Below are 17904 nucleotides of genomic sequence, written 5' to 3'. Positions count from 1 at the left end.
CCAAAAAGTGAGTGTTTCTGGTTTGTACAAAAGCAAGGATTTGTATGTGATTGTGTCTTCTATTGTGGACTCCCAGATACTAAAATAATGATGATAACAAATACATACATATTGTTCCTCTTTTAATTGTCAGCATATTCAGACTTACCTTCTGCTTCAAAACACATTTCAGCATCTTCACTTGCATGCTGGATGCCTACCGTGTTTGGTAGATCTCACCCTTTCTCCTCAACCATTTTCTATAAGCAGAAGGGAATACCAGATACTTGTTTCTCTGCTAATGTGAGTTATGGTCTTAACCAACAATGATTTGGTTTTAAACAAAACTTTTCCTTTAAAAATACTAAAAATTTATCTCCTGAACTTCATTTTGTTCCATGTTGTCATGATGCATTTTTCACTCCTCAGCTGCCTCAAATTCTAGTGTTCTTTGAGATTTCTCTTGAAGCTGTTTAAGATGTTTCTTGATTCCAGATCTCTTCTGATTCCCGATTTTTCTTGTCCACAACCCAGTATGACACCCAGCCTCTGCCACCACCCACTCCAGCCTACTTATTTCCTCCCTCTTGTCATTGCTATTTATTTGAATCCCATTTTCACCTCACTGTGCTGTCTAGTCACTCTTGATTGCAACTTTGTCCTATACTTTGTTTCCTGTCTTGAAGGGCTGTTTCACTTTTGCGGCAGTGTAGAAATTTAGAAGGAAACATGGTTTGGTTTCCTACCTGAAATCTTTTTAGGCTGAGCCTGCTTCTCCTTCTCCCAAGGTCAACGAGTCCTAGGCTAAGAGATCTATACAAATATCAGGTTCCGGCTAAAAGCACTGGGCACTCCACTTGTAGTTCCATGTCTTTGACTTTGGCTTCCAGAGACTGTCTTGGTAAACTGCGTTCTTTTTCTGTATCCCGAGTTCACAGGGACTGAGATTCTGCCTCATTTTCTTGTTACACTGACAACATTTTCTGCCTGCCTTCTCAATTCTGCCTAGTAGCCTTCACCTCAAATGGCCTCTTTCTCCATCTCTGACCACCTGCCCCAGCTGCTATAAATCTCTGATAACGATAAGATAGCCACTTAGGGTGACCTTAGCTGATTTCCTGCCCCCTGGACTTATGGCCTTCGTTGCTCTATTCCTACCTTACTGGACATTTTGATTTTCATCTCAGTTCCAGTTTCTTGTATTTGGAGGTTTTGTTCTTGGTTCCCTTAGATTTATCCCTAGAATAACAAAATCCCATCTTTGTTGACATGTTTAAAATCCCCTTCTTTTGATTCTCTGGCATGTCTTATCAGTGTTCAGTCCTTGGTGCAGAAATCTACTCTATTGCTCTATTGCATATAGAAATTTCTTCAATATTCCTTAATTAAATGAGAGCACTAATGCTCCTAACACTACTAAAGCCTATTTTCCTTAAAGCCATTTTTGTTTTTTTTCCTTATGAGTAGTGAATCCTGAACATTCCTACTTACTGACTAATCTAGCAAGACAACTCACTTTATTATTGTCTACAAGTTCCAGCGGATTCTTCAGGGTAATGGTGTTTCTAACTTAAATGAATAAAATATTATTCACTTCAAAAGCTTTTAGAAACATTTGTTTCCTCTTACTTAAAAGACTGTAAACTCGGGCTATAAATATGCTTATACTGCACACATATTTCTTTCAGATTGTTCATCTTTCTTCTACCTCTGAGTATTGCCATTCCAGTTGAATTGAAAATGGTATTGTGGAGTATACCCTCTTTTTTGTAAGCAGAGATGACAGCTCTCAGTTTTACCAAATCAACAAAGTTTGAAAACCACAGCATTCTTTTAGTCTATTTGCATTAATAGGAAAATAATTATTGGACAAGCAGATGTCTGGTTTTTTCATACAACTTCTGTCTTTGCTAAACCCATAAATGAATAAAAAGCAAATGATACAATATTTGATTTGCATATCTAGTTACGAAAATCCACTTCGATTTAATAATCATTAGTAGTAATATCCTAAAAGCCCATAAGATGGTATTTCACTTAGGTTTGGACGCATCTAACAGAAACCCCAAATGACAGTGATTCAGACACAATCAAAGCGTCTTTCTCTCTCTTTCATGAAATTCTGAAATTAGATAATTCAAAGCTGATACCGTGGTCTAAGAGTAAACAGGTACCCAATCTGCTTCTAGAGTTCGTTGGTGATGTGACATTCATGCTGAACTTTCAAAGTAGAGAGAAGTCCAGGAGTCAGACCTGTTCCAAGCAACAAGACCATGAACTTGGGTCACCTCAGGCACACCCCTTCTTGTTAAGGACATGGTCCAGCCATGTTACACACCACTTCTGTTTACATTTTCTTAATGACAGTTTGGCCATGTGATCACACCTATTTGTAAAGGAAGCTGGAAATGAAGTCTTTATTCTGATCAGCCATAGCCATGTGCCTAGGGACAGCCATCTGTCTATGACATAGGTGAAATACTTTATATGCAAATTTTATTATAATATAATGGTACCCAAACCTTGGTACACCAAATGTGAAACCCGACACATGAACTAGAGAAAGCTGAATGGTCTGATTGAAATGGCAGGCACGGAATGCCACCTGTGTCACTCGTATGCCCCTGTGCCCTGTAATCCACTCTCATAAGAGATCCAGGCCTCTCTGGCTTATAGGTGGCATCTTCTTCACACGTCTCCTCACATTGCCTTCTCTCTATGCATATGTTTGTCCATATTTCCCCTTCTTAGAAAGACACCAGTGAAACTCTGGGGGGGAAATCCCCCAGGGAAAATGACCTTTGAAACCAAAATCAGTCAAAGGGAGAAATAAAGTTTATGAAACCCGTTTATTTCTTACAAGCAGTTCACTTCTGTTCTCCCGTGACTCTTGCAACCCGGCTGCAGAAGAAGAGACCCTCACTCAGCCTCTCTGGTCCAGAGAAGCCCTTGCTCCCCCGAGTAATTACCTACTTCTCTCTGTCCCCTGGAAACACCCATTGTACGGAGATGAACTAAAGCCAGGTGGAACATTCTGGAAATACTGCAATTTTACCCACACTGATTTTAACTTGACTCTCTCCATAAAGACCCTATCTCAAAATAAAGTCACATTTTGAGGTGCTGGGGGTTAGGACCCCCACGTATGAATTCTGAGGGAACCTAATTCAACCCATGAAAGGCAGTATCTCAAATCCTTGCCCACGAATTCCCCAAAGTTTTTAATTAATGATACTGCACATAGGAGTTGAGATTTTAAGGATTATTTTATTTCCTGATCAGTTTTTCTTAAGTAATGTGAGAGAGACAATGTTGCTATCTTCTCAATACTGCTCCTCAACTAGCACAAAACACAAGTTCTACTCATCTGTCTCTCTAACTTAATTAAAAAATAATCACCAACATGGAGCCATAAAGTCAAATTAAAACCCCACTGTGCTAGAGTATATGCAAAGGCTTAACAATAATAATCTAGGGTGGCAAATTTACCTGTTACAATTACTAAAAATATATGAATTCTAAAATTTAGTAGAAATGTTGTCTACATAGTCAAGAACCTTAAGTCAGTTCTGAAATGTTAATTGCTTTCATTAGCAATGTTCTTATTTCCCTGAAAAAATGGTAGTATTTATGCTCTCACATAATATATTAGCATCTGCTTTGTTTTTTTTTTCAGCCCCCAAGGAAAAGAAAATTATGTTAACCTCTTTCTCTTTCTCTGAGAATCCATCAGTCACTGTAAATGGAGGGCCTGTACTCTGCACAAATACAATGCTTCATAAGCATGAAAATATGAAAAAGAGCAACAAAATATGTTGCTTCCCTGGAAAATCAGTCAAAGCAGTACCACAACTTGGAGAAAATATATGATCCTTCTCATCATCACAATTTAGTGCCCAAGTGTCTCTGAAGGAAAAGGTAAAGGGGCTCTGTGAAATATGGCAAACACAAACAAAGTATGATAAAAATAAAAATTAGCTTTTTGTTTGCAAGAGCGAATCCTGCAACACTTTCATTAAAATGGAAATTCAAAACATAGGTGTACAAGCCCAGCCTCATTGCGACATCCTCTCTTCCCTTACCAGATTGTGCCTCTGTGATGCCTTTGGGAGGAAAGGAGACAATGGATAATAGGTTTTTACTAATGTATGAACATCCAAAACACAATCTGTCTGATTTAACTCATTTTTTAGTTAAAACAAAAAACACTTTCTTCATTGGCTAGTACAAATGAACCTTTGTCTAGGTGTTGTGAAAGTCAGACTTTAAGGTGAGCTGTGCAATTCACTTTCCAAGATTAGGTTAGTGGGGGTCAAAGAAAGCTGAAAGTAATCAGTTATGAATTGGAACTGTTCAAGTTCAGTTTTATTAATATGCTGAAATAGGGCGTCGTGGGTAAAGACCAGTAGGAATAAATGCACTTCCTGGAGTTGGAGTCATGTCCACCTTCCACATAACAAATGGAGTCCAGCCTTCTCACAGTAGGGACTGGGAATTCATATGTGTGGTGTACACACACTAACACTTGACTGTGTAACGAAGTCAGACATCTCTGTAGTGGGGTTGTGCTGTTAGCTAATTATAGCCTAGGAAGAAAACTTGCTAAAATGTACTTACATTTTCAAGGGAGAAATGACTCTTTTTCATGCCCTTGATTTGGAACCATTAAAGTGATTTTATCTTTCTTTTTTGCAGAACAGATTCTTTGATCCTGGCCACTGGCATTTTGCTTCCACTCTCACTAGACATTTAACAATCACATTTCATAAACTGGACAGAAGACTTTGAGAAACTGGCTGAGAGTCTACAATGGGGAATTGACTTCATTTTTTTCTTGCTTCTGTTTTCTTTACATAATAAGATGTGTGTTCCTTGTAAATAACTTCCTTAACCGTGGTACCTCCCAGGGAGTCTGTGCTGTCACTGGACCCAGCCAACCTTGTTAGGATGGTGGGGCCCTGGTGTCCGGCTATGTTCAGATCGGCCAGGGCCCCACTGTTCCCTCCTGTCACTGCTTCTTGCCATGGCTAGAAAAAAAGGGCAACTGTAATTACTTCTCAAAAAGCAGGTGCTGGGAAGGCATTTTTTTAGTGATAGTGAAAGGAAGTTAAATTAATGGAGATACACCCAGAGGAAAACAGAGTAGAATTTGAAAGGTCAAAAGAAAGCTTATTTTAGAAAGACATACTGTTTCTCTTTTTCTCTCTCTCCCCCTTTATTTTGTCCTGGTCAGGATTTAACAGTTCTCTCTTGCTTTCTCCTTTAAAAATTCCTCAAGGGGAAACACATCCTACGTCACTTTCTTATTAAACACCGCCCCACCTGTAGCCGTAAACACTCACGAAGACATATGTCGTTGTAGGTACACTTGTGGCTACAACATATATTTTTCTGTAGTGATTTGAGATATTACAATAGAAAGAAATAGCCTGCCATCTGGGGGGCATGATTGTAACCCTGGGAGACTCCTCAGCCCAGAGTGGCTGAGCCAGGAAACTCTCTGCTTTACCAGTGGGGACTGCGGTGGCTCAGGACCCTGTGGAAACCACAGGCGTCCTCCTTGCAAAGGGTCCAAGGAGCCTGGTCCCCTTCCCTCATCAGAGGATTGAGCTCATGGAAGAAATACTACAACACTTCAAAGTGAGTGTTCCTCCAAATCGTCTGAGCTTATAAAAACACACACCTCTAAGCTAACCCCAGGAAAACAAGAGGTTTTCAAAGGGCCTGAGCGTACAGAGCTGACAAGAGTGGCAAGGTCTGGTTATCTGATTCCTACTGAATGGACGGAAGAGGAGGTCAAGAAGGTGGCAGGGTGGTGGAACTGTTGAAATAACCAAAAATGGTGCAAATATTGAAATAACCAAAAATAACAGAGGTATTGTATTGAGAAAATGACTGATGGTGAGCCAGTAATTAAGATCTATCACGGTCATATTAAGTTCACTCATTAAATTAATATTTACTGAATACTTTCAGGAGAGTCCTAGTCTAGATCCTGGAGATAAAATAAATATGATTTCTTTCCCATCAGTTTTCCATCCCAAAGATTATAAGGTGCTATTAAAAGAAATTAAATCTTGATTTATTATTTTCATCACTGCTTAAAAGACTGGAATAGGTCCTCAGTGGACCATCTTACCTGCAGACAATTTCCATTATTCTGGATGAGTCGCCATCTTTTTTTGTTTTGCTTTGAACTCTTAGTACAATAAGTATAGCAATTTAGAAATGGGCCTTTGAGAATATAAGACTAAATAAGTAATACCATGGAAATATTTCCTTTGGCTATAACCAAATTTTTTTGCCATTAAATGCAAGTAACTTGATTCAATGTCTTTAATAGATAACAGGCCTATTCAGATTGTCTATTTCTTCTTGTATTAATTTTGGCAGATTGTGTCTTCAAAAAAAAAATCCCATTTCATCTAGGTTATCTGGTTTGTGGCATTGACTTGTTCATAGTATTCTTTTATAATTCATTTATGATACTTTTATTGTCCATGACATTTGTAGTGCTGTTTCTCTTTCATTTCCAATATTAGTAAATTTTGTCTTTTCTTCTTTTTCTTCATTAGCCAGGCTAGAGGCTTATCAATTTTATTGATCTTTACAAAGAAAAGCTTTTGGCTTTGTTGATTTTTCTCTGTTGACTTCCTGCTTTCAATTTCACTGATTTTTTTGCCATAATTTATTTATTTCTTTATTTCTGCTTAAGTTGGATTTAATTTGCTCTTTTTCTAGTTTCCTACTTTAGATTAATTATGAATCAACTTATTTTATATTATTGATTTTAAATTTCTTTTCTTAATTTATGCAATCAATGCTATAGGTTTCCCTCTAAGCACTGTTTCTGCCGCATACCACAAATTCTGAAAAGTTGTGTATCCATTTTCATTTAGTTCAAATATATTTTTTAAAATTTATTTTCAGATTTCTTCTTTAACCCATGTGTTCTTTAGAAGTGTGTTGTTTACTCTCCAAGTATTCAGGGTTTCCTCAGTTATCTTTCTGTTATTAATTTCTAGTTCAACGCCTTTGTGGTGACAGCAGACATTGTATGATTTCTAGTCTTTGTTAAATTTAAGGTGTATTTATGGTCCTGAATGTGGTCTAACTTGGTGCATGCTCAACATGAGCTTGAGAAGAAGGTGTAATCTTCTGCTGTTGGAATAAGTAGTTCACAGATGTCAGTTAACCCCACTGACGGAGCCGTAGAGTCCCGCTATGTCCTTCCTGATAGTCTGCCTGCGGCATCTCTCCCATTCTGAGCGAGGCGTAGTAAAGTCTCCAGCTCTAATAGTGGGTTTCTCTATTTCTCCTTGCGGTTCTTTCAGTTTTGCCACATGTATGTTTATGCTCCTTTCTCAGGTGCACACACTTGAAGGACTGTCATGTCTTCCTGGAGAACTGCCCCCTTTAGATTTACGTAATGCTGCTCTCGGTCCTGGGGACCTCGCTTGCTCTGCCCTGTCTGAAGCTCATATAGCCACTCTTACTCTTTTTAGGCTCTGTCTTTCCCCACCCCTTTATTTTTAATCTGTGTCTTCATATTTCAAGTGGGTTTCTTGCAAACAAAATACAGTTAGGTCTTCTTTTTGGATACACTCTGACAATGTCTGTCTTTTACTTGGTACATTTATGTTTAAAGTGATTATTGATACAATTGGATTCATATCTACTGTATTTATTCCTGTTGTCTCTTGTGTCTGTCTTTTTTTAAATTCCTATTTTTGTCTTTTCTTTCCTGCCTTTTGTGGTTTTGATGGAGCGTTTTATATGATTGCATCTTCTTTCCTTTCTTACCATATCAATTTACTTCTTTTTTCATGTTTTTACAGTGGTTGCCCTAGAATTTTGTTATCATTAATCTATAATTACATGAAGAACATTATGTTTACTAGGCTCCCCCCTTCACCAAGTCCCCCCAACAAACCCCATTACAGTCACTGTCCATCAGCGTAGTAAGATTCTGTAGAATCACTACTTGTCTTCTCTGTGTTGCACAGCCCTCCCCCTGCCCCCCCACCCACATTATACATGCTAATCGTAAGGCCCCCTTTCTTTTTCCCTGCCCTTATCTCTCCCTTCCTACCCACCCTCCCCAGTCCCTTTCCCTTTGGTAACTGTTAGTTCATTCTTGGGTTCTGTGATTCTGCTGCTGTTTTGTTCCTTCAGTTTTTCTTTGTTTTTATACGCCACATATGAGTGAAATCATTTGGTACTTGTCTCTCTCCGCCTGGCTTATTTCACTGAGCATAATACCCTCTAGCTCCATCCATGTTGTTGCAAATGGTAGGATTTGTTTTCTTCTTATGGCTGAATAATATTCCATTGTGTATATGTACCACATCTTCTTATCCATTCATCTCCTGATGGACACTTAGGTTGCTTCCATTTCTTGGCTATTGTAAATAGTGCTGCGATAAACATAGGGGTGCATCTGTCTTTTTCAAACTGGGCTCCTGCATTCTTAGGGTAAATTCCTAGGAGTGGAATTCCTGGGTCAAATGGTATTTCTATTTTGAGCTTTTTGAGGAACCTCCACATTGCTTTCCACAATGGTTGAACTAATTTACATTCCCACCAGCAGTGTAGGAGGGTTCCCCTTTCTTTGCATCCTTGCCAGCATTTGTCGTTCCTTGTCTTTTGGATGTTGGCCATCCTAACTGGTGTGAGGTGACATCTCATTGCAGTTTTAATTTGCATTTTCCTGATTAGTGATGCATCTTTTCATGTGCCTGTTGGCCCTCTGGATTTCTTCTTTGGAGAAGTGTCTGTTCATATCCTCTGTCCCCTGTTTTTCATTCTTAACTAATTTTCAACCCCTTTGTCAACTCTCTGCTGAAATGACCCCCAGTACCATCATTGTGTGACAGCTGTTTACAAGTTGTTTGAAGGACATTCCTTCCACCCTGACATTTAGAACTCGGGACAGTGGGATTAAGAGAAAGGATGCTGATTTCCCCACTGGTAGCCGGTCTGAACCACTCCTTTCTTGATATTCCTGTTTCTTCTTTTCTTTATTTCTGAAGCTTATATGGGGAACATCAATACCGGAGCACAAGTCTGTAACGAGCCTGCCTCCAAATGGGGTCTTTCTCTGTAGTCTTGGAATCTAAATCTCTCTAGGAAGAATAGGAGACTAGGTTTTCAAGTACCCAACAGGTAAAATAACCATTATTGTCAAATGTACAGAAATACAAACCTAAGAATTTTCCACACTGGCAGAAAGAATAATGCCTGTAGTCAGTTCAGATTCTTTGGATCCTAGTCTGAGTCCCAAAGGAGGATCTGTTCTAAAGAAATATGTGTATCTTTTGGAATTCAAGGGAAGAGACGAATGTAACTGGAATTTAGAAGGAACTAGAATAATAAATTTAAAAACTTTAATTAATGCTTATCTTTTCAAGTCTGTGCCATCTCTCTCTTCCTATCAGGCTGTTTTCCTCTGCTTTTCCAGCCCCCCTGCAGAGACTGCCTGGTAGTTGTTGTTGTGGGAGGGAGATAATTAATCACACCTCTTCCCTTCCCTCCCCACCATGGGCTCTGAACCAAGTTTAGAGATGAAGGAATCAGACAGATGAGGATAAAAATGTCAGCCTTATTCCTAGTAAGAGTGGATTGGACAATGTGGGTAGGAATTAAGGCAAGATGGGCTTGCTCATACTTTCCCTCCTGACTTAAATCCTCAGATATTCAGGTCTTACCCCTGCAGGGACTGAGTCTCCCCAGGAAATTCACAACATGGAGGAACAGACAGGGCAAGCAGATCCTGCAGAGAGGAGCCATTTGTGTGCAAGCTTAAGAAAACTAAGGAATGATGAAGGTGAGAGTGTCACTGTCTAACCATCCAGATAAATCAGTTCTGAGTAACTTGCAGAGAGAGAGAGACTGGAAGTTTTACTTTGGGAAAAGGCAACTGTGAGAACAAAAGGGCATGCATTTCTTCTCAAATAAATAATTTCATCTTATTTTTAAAATACCTGTTGAGGAAAAAAATCACGGTGACTTAGTTTGGGTCAGGTGTCTTTACTACGTTCTACCAGCAGTAGCAGGCTTGCACAGAAAAGATGTGACTGCCAGAAATTCTCCCACTGGACTCGGGTCTGGGACCCCGGAGAAAAGCCAGAGCTATGAGCTTCACACACACCTTAAAAAACACTGAATACATGTTTCTAGTAGCTACACATGAGTAAAATACTCTTTGGTAACTTTTGTTTTCATATGATTTCCAACTTACAGAGAAACTACAAGAATAACAGGAAATCCCATGTTCATCAGTAGTTTGCCCATTGTCTCAGTTGTTTTATTTTCTCTGTATATGTCTATCTTTCTGCATTTTTTAAAAAAAACAAAAGTATTTTGGAATTATGCACCTTTATTCCTAAAGATCTTGGTGTGTTTTTCCTAAAAATGACCTTCTCTGACATAACCAGAGTATAGTTATCATAATCAGGAAATATAACAGCAAATACATTACTATTATCTAATCCAGAGTCCATACTCAGTTTTATTCAATTGTCCCAATAATTTTCTTTCTTTATTTTTTTTTCTCCAAAAGAGACTAAAGAGAATTCCATTCAGAGTCATATATTATATGTAGTTATCAAGTCTCTTCAATCTTCTTTATGTAGAATAGTTCCTCAGCCTCTCTTTGTCTCTGTAACCTTGATATTTTTGAAGTGTATGGGACATAGTAGAATGTGCCTTATTATCGCCCAGTGTTTCCTTAGGGTCAAACTATGAAATGTTTTGGTCAGAAATATCACCGAAGTAAGGCTATATCTTCCGAATGCCTCATCTGGGAACAATGATGTCAGTTTCTCCCAGTTTTGATGATAATAGCTTTGATTTCTTGATGAGAATGGTTACTGCCAGGCAGGTTTCTCTACTATAAATTTTTTACCTTTCCTTTTTATTAATACATGTGGTGAAACTTTAAGATGATGCAAGTTTCCTGTGTGTCATCAAGTATTTTGCCACTGCATTTATCATCCTTGGTGATTCTCCAACTTCACCATGTGTTAGATATTTATTAATATCCATTCTACTATAAGGAAGAATTTCCCCTTTCTCCCTAGTTATTTATCTATTTACCTTATGTATACTCATAGGGGTTAACTAATTATTTCTTACTTTATGAAATGGGCTATAACTTTTACTCTTATTATTTATCCTTATGCTCAAATTCAAGATCTGGTTAGTAGAAATCCCTTCCAACTGGCTCGTGTGTCCCTTTACTATGGCTTCATCATTTTTTGTGTAATTCTTTACTTTCTGCTGCCCTGGATCCCTTTAATAGAAGGTGGTATTTAGAAACCAAGTGGTATTTAGGTGTGTGCTGTTTGCAATTGTTATGTCATTGTTTCTAGAAAGAGCAAAGAAAAAGATAGAATGGTACATTCCTACATAAATCTAAATTAGATATTTTTATATTCAGTATATTAAAAATCATGAGTAAATGCTAATACAATTCCAATCCAAAACCCCAGAGTTGAGTTTTTTCATATTTGCCCTTTCCATTATTTGTACAGAATACCACTGTGAACAATAAAACTTCAACTAGTGTCCATATTTACTGTCAGTTCTTTTTTAGTGGTAATATTTACATATAGCGAGAGGCACAACCTTATTTGTCCAGTTTGATAGGTTTTAACAAATAAGTATATTTTGACAAATATGATATGTAACCCATATCCTATTAAGATACAGAATATTTCCATCAGCCTAAAAAGTTCCTGTTTCTTCTAATTTTTTTCTCCATATATTAATTTTTCCTGCTCTGGAACTTATTGTAGATGAAGTAAGATGTGCACTCAACATATCTATGAAATTTATACATGTGTCTGTGTGTATCAGTGTAGTTTATTCTTTTTCTTGTTTACTAATATTCCATTGCACGAATATGTCATATTTTAAAAGTCCTTTCTCCAACATTTGGGTAGTTTTCTATAAAGCTGTTATAAACCATATATTTTCATTCTCCTTGGGTAAATACTTGGCAGCAGCATTGCTGAGAAATAGGATATGCATGTCTAACTTTATTGATCTATATGATATTGATCAAAAATCAATTGCTCATATATGGGTCCCTCTATTTCTGGACTCTTCATTCTGTTCCTTTGACCTATTCTCCTATGCCAATATCATATTGGCTTTATTCTTAAAGCTTTGTAATAAATCTTAAAGTCAGGTAGTGTAAATTCTCTAATTACAGTCTTCTTTTTACAATTTTTTGGCTATTCTAGGTCCACTGGGTTTCAACAAAAAGAAAATGTAGAAATAGCTTGTCCATTTCTATATTTTAAAATGTCTCTGGAGTTGTTCAAACTCTGTTTGGAGTTGCACTGAATTTATACATCAATTTGGGTATAACTGAAATGTTAAAAAATATTTAGTTGTCTAACCCTCCACTTCTCTTTTTCTGCAGTATTTTGCAACTTTCAAGTAAAAACCTTTCCCTTTTTCTCAAATGTACTCCTGTTATTTCATATTATTCATGGAAATTTGTATAATTTCATTTTCAAATGTTTCTAGCATTTATACTGAAATACAATGAGTTTTAGCTCTTGTAACCTGTGACCCTGACATATTTACCTAGTGGATTGCATCGTTGCTTTATAGAATCTTATGATCTGGGGTTGGCAAACTAGGGCATGTGGAACAAATCTAGTACACTGTTTGTTTTTGTAAATAAAGTTTTATTGGAACACAGACATGTTCATTCATTTATATACTTTCTATAGTTGTCTCTACAGGAGTTGAACACAGTAGAGACCGTAAGTCCCACAGAGCTCAAAATATTTACTATTAGGCTCTTTATAGAAAGTGTCTGCCAATCCATGCCTAAGATTTCTCTACATATTTAATGATTGCTTCTGTGAATATAATTTTACTTCTTCCTTTCCAATTTATGCATTCTATTTATTAGTTTTTTATTCCTTTTGCTTTGTTGTATTCACTGGCTTTGACTCCCCCCCCAAGTATTTCATCATTAAATATGACATTAGCTGTAGTTTTGTCACAGATATTTTTAATTAGGCTGGAAAATGTCCCTTTTATTCCTTATTTTCTGAAAATTTTTATAAAATGTATTTTTTAGCCATTTTTTTTTCATCTCTTAAAACTATCACATTTACTTTTCTCCTTTATTCTGGTAATAAACTCTATAATGAATTTCCTAATTGTGTGTTGGAAGTTAAAACAGCTTTGAATTCCTGTTTAAATGCCAGGTAATAACATTATCCATTTACTGTAATACTGGATTTCATTTGCTGATATTTTTTTGGGAATTTTTGCATTTACGCAAATGACATGTGTTTTGAATATTCTTTTCTTATAACACATTTGTCAGGCTTTGGTATCTGTAAAACAAAGCAGTCATTTTAGATTTTAGATAGCCCATAACTCTGTTTTGTTTTTATCCAGATTGATAATCTTGGCCTTAAAATTGGAGTTGTAAATTCATTACATTTAATGTAATGTAATTGATAATGTTTTATTCATTTAATGTAATTAACTGATGTGTCTGGATTTAGAACTATTATTTTGTTGTTTATCTTTTATTTATTCCATCTGCTCATCAGAAAAGTCATCTGTTCATCATTTTTTTGGAAGGTCTAGTCCTTTTTGCCATCTAATAAATCAAATGTTTATTGGTGTTCCACTGTAATTTCTCTCTTGGTTTTTCAGTTCTACCTCTTTGTTTTATATTTTATTAGCTGCTCTAAGGTTTATAACACGCATCCTTTACTTTTCCCAGTGTACTTAGAGTTGATATTATGCCAGTTCACAAGAAATGTAAGACATGGCAATTGTACAGTTTGCTTTATAGTTTAATTTATACTTTGTGGTAGTGTCAGATCAGCTGACCCTTGAACAATGCAAGGGGGTTGGGGCTACAATCCCCCATCTCAGCTGAAAATCTGCATATAACTACTTTATCCCCCAAAACTTAACTGCTAATAGCTTACTTTTGACCAGAAGCCTTGCTTGGAACAATCAGTTAACACATACTTTATAATGTGTCATTTAAAGGAAGCTTGAGAAAATAAAAGGTTTTTCTCAAACTGTTGCATAGTCCCCCAAATTTTCCAATATATTTCTTGAAAAGAAGCCCCATATAAGTGGACTTGTGCAGTTCAAACCCCTGTTGTTCCAGGACCAACTATGTATTACTGTCCATATGTTATAAACTCCATAATTATTGCTACAATTTTTGTTTCAGGCACTCATTAGGCTTTTAAAGAAATGAAGAAAAACAGTTTTTATATTTACTCACATATTCACTATTTCTAGTATTCTATATTCCATGATGATTTCGTTTCTATAAAGTACGCATCCCTCAGTGAAAATAACATTCAGTAATATATACTTTACTGCGTACCTGTTAGTAAAAAATTCTTTCAATTTTCATTTGAAAGCTATCTTAAATTTTCCCTCATAGTGTAAGGATATTTTCACTGCATACACAATTCTCGTTGCTAATGCCCCTACCCCACCCCACCAGCACTTTAAAGGTGACATTCCTTTATCTTCTGAGTTACATTATTTCTCACGAAAGATCTGTCATTGCATGGATTTTTTCCCCTGTATGCAATGTATCTTTTCTCTCTCTTTTCAAATTTTTCCTTTTATTCTTGGGCTTTAGCAGCTTGACATAAGTTGTGCCTAGGGTTCTTTTTCTTTGTATTTATATATCTTACCTTTATAAGTTGTTATTTTTCTTAGCAAATTTGGGCAACTTTTCAGCCATTATTTCTTCAAATATGTTTTCTGTCCCAATTTTCTTCTTCTCCTTCCTGTTGACTCTAATAACACATACGATGGACTGCATAACACTATGCTGCATATTAATGCTCTTTTTGATATATTGCTATTTATTCAGGGCAAATAATGTCTATTGATTGATTTTTAAGTTCAGTGAGTTCTCCTGTGTACAGTCTTAGGCTATTCAATGAAGTTTTCATCTCACAAATTTTCTTTCTTACTTTCAGAATTCCCATTTCATTCTCTTTAAGCTCCAGTTCACTAATACTCCCCCATCTGTCCATCTGTTCATTCATTATGACCACTTTTTAAAAATACATATATTTTGTAAGATTTATACCTAAGAATTTAATTTTGGTGATGCTATTTTAAATAGTATTGTGTTATTAATTTAAAATTTCACCTGTTCTTTGCTAAAATAGAAGAGAGCAATTGACTTTTGTATCCTATAATCTTGCTATAATCCTTTACTTTTCCAGGAGATTTTTGTCAATTTTCTTAGATTTTCTACAGAGACAATCATGTCATGTGTGAAAAAGGATAGTTTGATTTGTTGCTTCCCAATCTGTGTACATCCTATTTCCTTTTCTTGTTTTAATGTATTAGACGTGTTAAAAGGAGACATCCTTGACTTATTCTTTTTCTTTGCAAAAATTTTTATATTCATGGTCTTGCTTCAAATGTAAAGGTAATTACTTCTTCTTTGCACTATAAAATTATAAAATAACATATTTGCTATTTTTTTCAATCAACAAATATTTCACTGGATGCCTACTATATACCACACACTGGACTGGAAAGTATTAATATGAATAAATACCATCCTTATGTTATTTTTTTATTATATTGAAAACATGCTGAAATTTAGTGTCATGTCTTTTTCACATTTATAGCCTCAAAATATATGTGATTGGATTATAATAGGTGCTGGGTAAATATTTGAAAATCAATTAATTTGCTATGAATGTACAATGAATGTCCTTTAATAAAAGCAAGCCCCTGATCATTTACAAATATTTGCAGTTCATATGGAATAGAAACCATGATGAGAAATCTGAAGCCAATTTTGGTAATTTCAAAAAAGGGGTAATTTCCCCTTCCTTTTCTCCAAGGAAAAATGTAAACAAGCAAACTTGTTTTTCTGAGTTGTAGAAGGCAGAAGAGAAGAGGATTTTCTTTTTTAACAGTAAGGATTTGAGAGGAAAAAAGATTTTTAAATGATGGTGGTGGGGAATCTAGAGCTCTGATGAGTCTGTGTGCTGGATCTCCAGGTCTTTCATCCCACCCTGGGGGCCTGTATAATATTCTGAAATTCCCCGTGAGAACTGTCATTGTTGACAGAGGAAGATGAGGAGGGGGCCGAAACAATAGTAAGGATGCTACCGTGACTTCTGGGACAACAGATTCCCGATGGTGAGGCCATCCAGGGGAGGGCACTGCGTGGCTTGGAGAAGGCCTTTGAAGGATTTTTTTTTCTGGTCCAGATATTGGGATTATTGTTACCTTCTAATTTTTAAGAGACAAATTTAATGACCTTTGCTTCCTGTCTCTGTCCTTTATGCCCCACTGAGCCACATTATCATAAATATTTGGCCATGTTACAAGAGAACAGTACTCCCTTTTGCAATCAATATAGGATGAATCTAAGAAGTAACTTTTTTCTTTTCTGTTTATTAGACAAAGAACTACCTGATAACACTTGTAGTGTTGCTAACATTACATATTTTGATCTTGTATAGAAAATATAATGACTGGAGTTTTAGGACTCTGATTAGTTGCCTAAACCCTCCATCAGAAGCCCTTTCTATTATATTTTTATTTGTCCTGATTAAGACACACTTGCCTTGTACTTTATGGAATAGAACAACAGGTGAGCTTTCACAAAGCCATCACTATTATATGAACACTCCCTGGTTCTTCTATTTCCACCCTTAGCTTCACTGCACATTATAGAACAGGGGTTTAGGTTTATTAATATTGAATCATTTTTTAGAATTTTCCGTATTAATAATCTCCTGACCCACCTGTTTTTAGGGTATTTTCTGAGATAAATTTTTGGATCTCAAACATTTTTAAAATACAGGCTGCTAGTCTGGAAGCCATGTAAATCTGAGCCTAAGATGCAATGGTCAACCTGTCTCCATCCCTAATTTTAAAAAATTAACCAATTTTAGCCTGCTACCAAGTATCTAGTATCCACAGAGAACTACAGTGAAATAACCAATACCTCTTGCCTGGGAATCTGTCCTTCAGTCAAATATTAATCCCATAAAATAAATATCAGTTTTCTCCATGGTATTGAAACACATTAATGTTTTATGTACATTTTACAAAGATATACAGGTAGATAGACATTGATATATATTATAAGCCCAGAATATGTAGATATTTCATGTACTATTCAAATTATCTCTCTTTAGTCATCTTTCCATAGAATTTTCTAGGAGAATTTAAACTTCCTATATTGCATCTTAGGATGGTTGGAGCTAGTCTTAATTTTCTCTTGGGGGTTAATCTGTCGGTTGCACAAATTAAATAAAAGGGTGAATGAATATTAACTTATCTGTCTCTGCTTTCTCATGCTGTTACGACCAGCAAGAGTAAACATTGAAAGCTATCTTGACATTCTGTGAAACAGAGCATAAACTTTTATTTTTACTATTTCCCAGTTTTAATAATGTAATGACTGAAGGTAGGTGAAATATACTTAGGGGATAAGTAAGCAAGATGTTTAAAAGTAACAAATAATTATTAGTAAAGAGAATACACTATTAGCTAATGTAACTACATGAATGGGAATTAAAGAAAAATAGGTATAGTTAATATTTAAGAATGTGCAATCTGTTTAAAAGACTAGAGAAACTAACTTGGTGAAATGACATTAAAGTATGTCCCTTGGCTAATTTAACCTGGAAGATAAAATGATTAGAAAATGAGATGAAGACAGACATTTGGAATATAAGCTAAGAATAAATAACAGGTGGAAATACCACCATCTGGAAAACTTAAAAAACAAATGAAAGAAAATGTTATTTAAGAAACATAATAAAATAGCAATATAAACCATGAATAAGTTCAGCTTAGTGATATTTTAAGAAGTTAAAGGTAATAGGTAAAATTTTTAAGGAAATGCTTGAAAGATAAGCAGTGTATTAG

The sequence above is a fragment of the Manis pentadactyla genome, chromosome 14 (genome assembly GCF_030020395.1).
Source record: "Manis pentadactyla isolate mManPen7 chromosome 14, mManPen7.hap1, whole genome shotgun sequence".
Classification (NCBI taxonomy): Eukaryota; Metazoa; Chordata; class Mammalia; order Pholidota; family Manidae; genus Manis; species Manis pentadactyla.
Note: the sequence above shows the minus strand (reverse complement) of the source record.